The following is an 8059-nucleotide window of genomic DNA, read 5'->3' on the forward strand; positions in this document are numbered from 1 at the left end:
CTCCCGAGGGGTCCCAGACTGCGAGAGGGCACAGGCTGGACTGAGGGACCCCCCCTTCCCCCCGAGTGCACAAATTTTTGTGCACCGGGCCTCTAGTATATATATATACATACAAGAGGCCCGATGCATGAAATTCATGCAAGAGTAGGCCTTCACAGCTGCGGCGGCTGCCTCAATCCTCCCTCGCAGCCGTGATGGCTGCCTGGATGCCTGGATCCCTCCTTCACAGCCACAGCGGCTGCATTGATCCTGCGGCTGCAGTCCAGGCTTCGTCCCAGAAGGACGTCCGGTCTAATTAGCATATAATGCTTTTATTATGATAGATATATTTCAGAGAGGAAGGGAGAGTGAGAGAGAAACATCAATGATGAGAGAGAATCATTGATCCACTGCCTCCTGCACAACTCACACTGGGGACCGAGCCTGCAACCCTGGCATGTGCCCTGACCGGGAATCAAAACGTGACCTCCTGAGGTCGACATTCAACCACTGAGTCATGCTGGCTGGGCAGCTGAGTTGCTTTAGATTCAATCTAGAAAAACTAAAGTTTGTAAGATAGTGGGCCATCTGTTGAGTTGCAGCTTAGGTATGTACAATTCCATGAGACTATGATTATTAAGGCTGAAATGAACTCTCTCTGCATGTTTTTCTTGTGATTATCACACACAAACTTGTGGTATGGTTATTCACATACTCTTCTGGTCCCCCCTGGTAGTCTAGAAGCTCCTTGAGCAGCGGGATTTCATCACACCTCAGCACTCTCCACAGGACCTAGCAGGATCCTAGAGGAAGCTGCTACTGACACCACTACCACCATCACTATGTGTGAGGAGGCCACTCCTGACACTGCCCCAGGCGGTCCACAATTATGATTTCTTTTAATCCTCACAGGACACTCAAAGACATTTATTGTTGTCTCATTTTATGGGTAAATTAATCAAGGTTCCAGGTGTTTATGTAATTTGTGCAAGGCATGAAGCATAGAATCACACTTCTACCCAGACCCCTGTGCCTCTCACACCTTATTTCCAGTTGCTACAATATAATGTCTCCTTCACATGACACCTCTCAGTGGTGACTGTTCTGAGCTTGTCTCCTTTCACTGTATCCAGACTTCACAAACTTTCTGGTGGTCGGGTTGCCCTGGGAAGGCATTTGAACAAAGGAAAATAGACAGGAGTTGTGGCTACTGAGATAACAGAAGCAATAGACAACATTTCCAAATATACAGTCCGTTGTTTGAGAAATGCCTGTAAAATTTCTATAAAGAGCAGCCAATAATTATTCTTAACATGTATCTTGTGAAAATATGATAAGTTTATTCAAACATTTTATAACAAGGAGAAAAAAGAGTTCAGAGGAAGTTATCTGAATGCTCTTGACCTTTTCAACCTATGCTAGCCAGGGTTACATTTTTTCATAGAAAGTGAGAAGTTTGGAATCATAGTCACCAATTTTGATCTGGAACTTCTGGCCTGTGGTCTGCAGTTTAAGAACTGCTAGATTGCATTCTACTGCAAAGAGCCATGTGACTGTGAGCAGAACCGCCTGGCGAAGCAGCAAAGCTTGGCCTCTGCTCTACGCACTTCCCTTTTGTGAAGCCCTTTCCCCTTTTTACAGGCCCGCTCCCCATCACCTCCCTCCCTCTCTAGTTCTCAGCGCTCTGCTCTAAGTGTTCAGGAGAAAATTAATCATGAGTGCTTTAAGAAGAATTAGTCTGAGGATCTGTAATTATCCCCAAGGGATATAACTCAAAAGAATAAATCTGTAGTGATAGTGATGACTAATAGTGGTATTTCAACCACTGGGGCCCCTGCTTAAGGGAATTATTTTTGTAGTAAATTATACCATTTAGGAGGCAAATTACACCACTAAATCAGCCACCAGACCTCTCTTCTCCAGTTAGCACTCCAAACATGGTAGGAAAACAGTTTTCCACTAGCCATATGTGAGGAAAGGCCCGATCCCAGATTCAATTCCGTACTAATATGCAGAAGCTAAAGTGTTGCTAAGAGCAGAGCAAGAAGAATGGAAGCTTACAAGGTGCTTCCATATACTGCCGCTGACCTGGCTGCTGACCTGCTGCTGACCTTGTTGCTGTTTTCTCCCAATATGTGTCAGTTGAGTGGACTTTTGACTGCTGGACATGAAGAAATCATATAATCAATGAAGTAAGCAATGAACAAATATATAATGGACTTCTACAATCTGCAAGGCTCTGTGACAAATTGTCCAAGAGATGAAACGGTGATTTATAAAGAAATATTCATGTTTTTAAGTAGTATAGGATTACAATCAAATAAGGAATGTGCATAATACAGCTATGGGAATCAGAGGAGAAAGCAATCCCTATGGCTGATTTTGTCCAGAAAGGTGTTTTTTTTTTCTTCAAAGTAGTAGTTTCCCTATTGAAAAATATTATAGGAAAATAATAGACTCCTCAAGTACTTTCTTTGTGTCAGGAACTGTGTTAAGCTCTTTATACATATTATATGTAAAGCACTCAGACAAGTTGTGGCACAAGATAAATGTCAAGGAGTGTTACTTATAGTGCTTATAATTGTGTTAGTCCTTCCAAAGCCTGTTAGTAGGAACAGTTCTTTTCCCATATTATAGTTAAGAAGACTGGGTACAAGACATACAGCTAGTGAGTGTGACATCAGACAGACTCCAGAGTCCGTGCTCTTAACCATACTCCATATTATATGGAATAAGTAAGATTGATAAATAAATGCACATTTTGGTGTGTGTGTGGGGTGGGGGTGGGGGTAGATCCCAAAAACAACAGGGGCAGATTAATAGAGGTGACAAAATTCTAATCTTGTTCAAAAGGTCAGGAAGTTAACTAGGGTAGCAGACGTGGGTTAAAAAGCCATGGGAGGTATGACTAGAAAAATAATTTATAGCAAGGTATGAAGGGTCTTGAATTTTAACTGGGAAGAGTATTAAAAGAATTTCAGCTTTAGCCTCTATGTACTAGAGTGTCAACAATTTTTACACCCCTTCCCCCCCTCCCCTCCACACACACACCCCCCGACATATACACAAAGGAGTTTTTATAAAGATTAAGCTAGGGATATTAGCAAAGCCAACTTATCATTAGACACAGAAGGCACAGTGTGCAGCCTTTCAGGGTCCCACAAAATGTTTTAATTTTAATTTATTTTAAATCAGAAGGACATAATAAATGTAACAAGCATGAATATAAAATAATGAGTACAGCTTGATTTTTACACCAACATAGTCATAAGATACAATTTTTATTTTACTTTTTAAAAATAGAGGACAGGGCAAAAGTGCCTATGGCCCACTAAAGTCATACTGCAACCTGGATATTATGCTGAATCATCTAGAGGCTGGAGTGACTAAGCATAAGTATGACAGTTGGGGAACTACTAAAACCATTATGCAGGAGATAATACAGGATTTGACTGTGTTTGTGGCCATGCCAGTGTAAAGAAAAACAAAGATATCACTAATAAAAGCTTAGAAAAGTTGTTAATTACCTCTGTTTGGGTGTGTGGTGGAGTATGGGGTTATTAGTTACAGCTGAGTACATAAAATGTAAGTTTTCTGGTTCAAGATAGTGGGGAAATATATACATTTACTTGTTCTGTGTTCCAACAAAAAATTCTTGAAACAACAAAAAGGTATATATTTCAAATTCCATGATAATGTTGAAAAAGTGAAAGTGTCAATCAGCAGACAAGAGGAAGTTTGGGGATCTGGTTGATAAAGAATCAAAACTGAAACAAGCACAAAAGAGGGTTGTAGGATTCAAGTCAGAATACGCTGACCTAAAAATAGACACATCATAAGATGACGAATTTAAAGGATTATTAAATACTTGATCAGTTCTATATAGGGCAGCTGGCTGAAGTGTTTGCCTTTCAGGATATAAACCCAATTCTAATAGCTTTCAAAACAAAATGGAGAATCTGCTGTCCCCATGTAGGTGCTAAGAAGTAGTAGTCAAAGCTCCAAATGGTTTTGATGCCCAAAACAAAATCATGCCAAGCTTGGGTGACTTGAAACCCACACAGACGTGGCACAAGGGTGGGAGGGAATAAGTGGCTCAACACAGCAGTGAAAGAGACTCAAGTGTTCTACCTTCTTTCATGTTTTGGCATTTGGAAGTGGTCCTTGCCTTGGTTGTCAGTTTTCCACCAATGAACACATCAGTCAGCATAGTCTTGCCCTTTTAACTTCAGAGTCTAATCAGATTTTCCCATTATTTGGGGAGTGAGCTGCTAGGAAATCTGACATATACAACCTTTAAGAAAACCTTTACTAGCTATGTATGCAAATCGACAGTCTTTCATTTTCAGATCTGTAAGAACAAAAGAACTTCCATGCATTGTCATAAAAGAGCATGTAACAGAAAATCTGACCTGTAGGAAATCTAAACATTTAAATTCATTCTCAGAAAGATTGAAGAGGTTATTAAAGCCACAAATCAAGTAAAAACTACTCAGGGGAAAAGAGTATAATCAGAGAATTAAAACAAAAAAAGAGTTCTTACAAAATAAAAATATTATTGCAAAAAACAAACAAGCACACATACATACATATACATATGAGTCAAACAACAAAACTGAAGGCCAAATGAATAATGTGAGTGATAAAGTTAAGAAAACCTCCCAGAACATAGAGAAAACAAAGAGGTAGAAAATATTAAAGATAGATAATAGGGGTTATGGAGGACAATGCCTGATGATTCAATAATGGTCAAAAAAAAAAAAAGAGGAGGGAGAAATAAGAAAGAAAACAGAGAGGTAGATATAACTAATAACAGCTTCCTGAACTGAAGAAAGATCCAAATGTTCCTATGAAAAAAGTCTTGGATGTATTGGCCAGGAAGAAGGAAACACAAACATATTCAGATACATCCTGATTAAATTTTTTAATTCCAAGAATAAATGGTAATTTTTTAAAGTTTCCACAAGAAAAGAAACAAAGCAAATAACTGAGACTCCATCTGGTATTGGATTTCTCAGTGTTAACAATAAATGTTAGAAAAATGCACTATGGCCTCAATATCCAAAGGAAAAAAAATTGTAATTAGGATTCTACTGGTATACTCAGCCAGTTAGTTTGTAGATATTTGAGAAACATGAAAACTTTGTTGGAATGAAAATTCTCAGTAGATCATTCAGGAAATAAAGTATTCAAGATATATTTCATATGTTGAAAATTAATCCACAAAGAAGACATAGTATGTATTAAAGTATGTAAATATAGAAATCAATTCACTATCCTGTTAAGCCCAAGCAATTATTGAAAATTAGGCCATAAATTTAAGTATAGTTCATTACAAAAAGAATTCCTGAAACTTTAAAGACATTATATAATAAGTGAATAAATATAACCACAAATGATTTTTAAAAAAAATATGGACACTATGAGGGAGCTAGAGGATATATGAGAACCAAGTTTTCTGTAAACCTAAAATTATTCTAAAACATAATGTCTACAAATTAAACAAAAACATGACAGATGGAAGAAAAAGTAAAATAAAGGCACATTAATGTTTTTTCTTTTTACAGAAGAGGTAATAGATACTATTTCTCCATATTCACTGAAAAATTAAAGTTGTATTTGGGTCTTAACATATATAATGAAAAGAATTTAAATGGGATTTAGAATTTTCAAACCACTCAAAGTGGGGAAAAAAGGAGCACATAAGATGTGTTTCATTTAGAAGATAGGAAAGAAAATGAGAAGAAAAAGGATTATGAGACAGAGGAGGAACAGAATTCCCAATAGAATGGTGAATGAGAAGATATTATTTTCAATGACTGAGATGGGATAATCCCAAAGGTTTCACTTCCCAAAGAAATTAGTGTAGCCAGTAGAATAGCCATCAGAATAGGTCAGTACACGATTTAGCTGGTATGTTTACATATGATCTCAACTTCTCATAGACATTTTGAGAGGGAATACTTATTTGAAGAAATAGAAAAAAGATACACTAGGGCCATAAGCCCCTAATCTTAAACACAGGCAGGTTGCTAAATATTTCCTAAATCCAATGCTAACAAAGGATGAGGTAAGGAGGCTCCCTAGTTTTAAAGTCTGAATTACAAGGATCTTGGTGGTACTCAAGGGAACTTTAATGGGCAACAAGTTTTTGGGGGATGTTAATGGGTCAGGTTGAAGTGACCACATGTTGAAGGATTTCCATGTATAAAAGTCCTGAAGACAGTATAATAGGTAAACTTACATATTATCCAGTAAGTTTTGGAAAGAGAAGAATCAGGCTGGGTTTATTGATTTGGAAGCTATCACACAGAGAAAAACTAGTCTAACTTGTGAGAACATAGGATCAAAAATACATAAATACAATCAAAAGAGATGAGTTGAAAAATGAACTTAAAATGAAGACAGCCTTTAAAGTGGTGGAATGAAGGTGGAGCCAGGGAAACAAACAGAAAGATCAGAAAGGAAGGTTCTTTCTGACCAAGAGAAAAGAAATACACAGAGATCTTGTGCTGTTTATTTATTCTACAAACATATATTGAGCACGTCCTATGTATAAAATAGATTAAATGGTCCTCACTCTTATGATGCCTTTCATTTGACTTACAGTGTAGACAAAAGGGACTAAAAAGATATTTTAATTATTTGGAAATACTAAGGATAAATTTTCTCCATAATTAACTCCCATTTCTTTGGCTCCTCTCTGTATCTCCTTAATATCTTTCATCATTTGGTTCATAATCCAGGATTATCTGTGCCAGAAAAATCCTGTATTGCTGTCTAAATATCTGCTTGAATTATTCCATCAGTAGAGTTTTGTCTGAGCTGCTCTAAATGCTGGGGATACAGCAATAAAAAAAATGGAATTCTATGTACTCACGGTGCATTCTAGAATGCCGGACAAACTACACAAATAAATACATTAAGTGATATATTGGGGAACAAGTGTGTGGGAAAAAACAAAGCAAGGTAAAGGTCACAAGCGTGCTGCAAAGACATGAGGATGGTTGCTATTTTACATAGGATAGTCAGAGAAGGCCTCTCTAATAAAATAGCTTTTAAGCAGACACCCAAAGTAAGTAATCAAATGAGTATGTGGTTCTCTTGGGAAAGAGCATTCCTATGAAGAAAGCAGCAAAGCCCCGAGGGAAGAGCATGCTTGGAAGACCAGAGCATCTGGAGGAAAATGAATGGGAGGAAGTGTCACAGAAGCCATGGTTGGAGTCGGTACAGGGCCATCAGGTCCATCCTCTTAAGACACAAAGAGGATATTCAGTTGTGAGCTGAATGAAATGGGAAACATTCTAACGTTTCACACAGAAGAGTGAAATAATCTAATTTATGTTTTAAAAATATCACTGACTATTGAGAGCAGGGAGACCAATCAGGAGGTCTCTTTTTAAAGAACTTTGAATAATTTGTTTATAATTCCTAACTTGTAGCTAGGGTGGATATATGACTAAGATGTCACCAGTATAATGTGAATAGAAGTGATGAATTTCACTTCAACACTTCTAGCCAATCTCATATAAAATTTCAAGTCTATTCCTCCATGCCTTTCCCCTCTCCTTTTGGGCAAAATGGAAATGAAGAGACTAACCTTGGAATATAAAGGTTTTAAGGTGGTAGAGCCTATGTCAGCCTGTGTTCCTGATTATTAGTATGAAAAGATATGGAACACCTAGACTCGATTGTGACATGAAAGAGAATAAACTTCTGTATTCACTGAGCCATTAAATTATTGTTGAATTCCTTGTTACTGTAGTTCATTGAACCTTGATTAATATACATACCACTGTGACTACTTATTAACTAGAGGAAAATTTGAACATTAATCTTTAATTTTAGAATAATTTTAATATATGGGTGTCAGGGCAAGCCCCTCTGCCAGGGACTGGACCCCCTTAGATGCCGGGTATTCAACATAGAAGCCATGAGAAGTTGTGGGTATATGAGAGTTTTTATTGTAGCCCAAGTAGCCATTGCTAACAAGTAGCCACTAGACAAAACAGTTCTTCAAAGCAAAGTCCCACACAGTAGCCGCACACTGGCTAGGTAACAATACATCTTTCCTGTGCCG

The sequence above is a fragment of the Myotis brandtii genome, unplaced genomic scaffold (genome assembly GCF_000412655.1).
Source record: "Myotis brandtii unplaced genomic scaffold, ASM41265v1 scaffold371, whole genome shotgun sequence".
NCBI classification, from domain to species: Eukaryota; Metazoa; Chordata; class Mammalia; order Chiroptera; family Vespertilionidae; genus Myotis; species Myotis brandtii.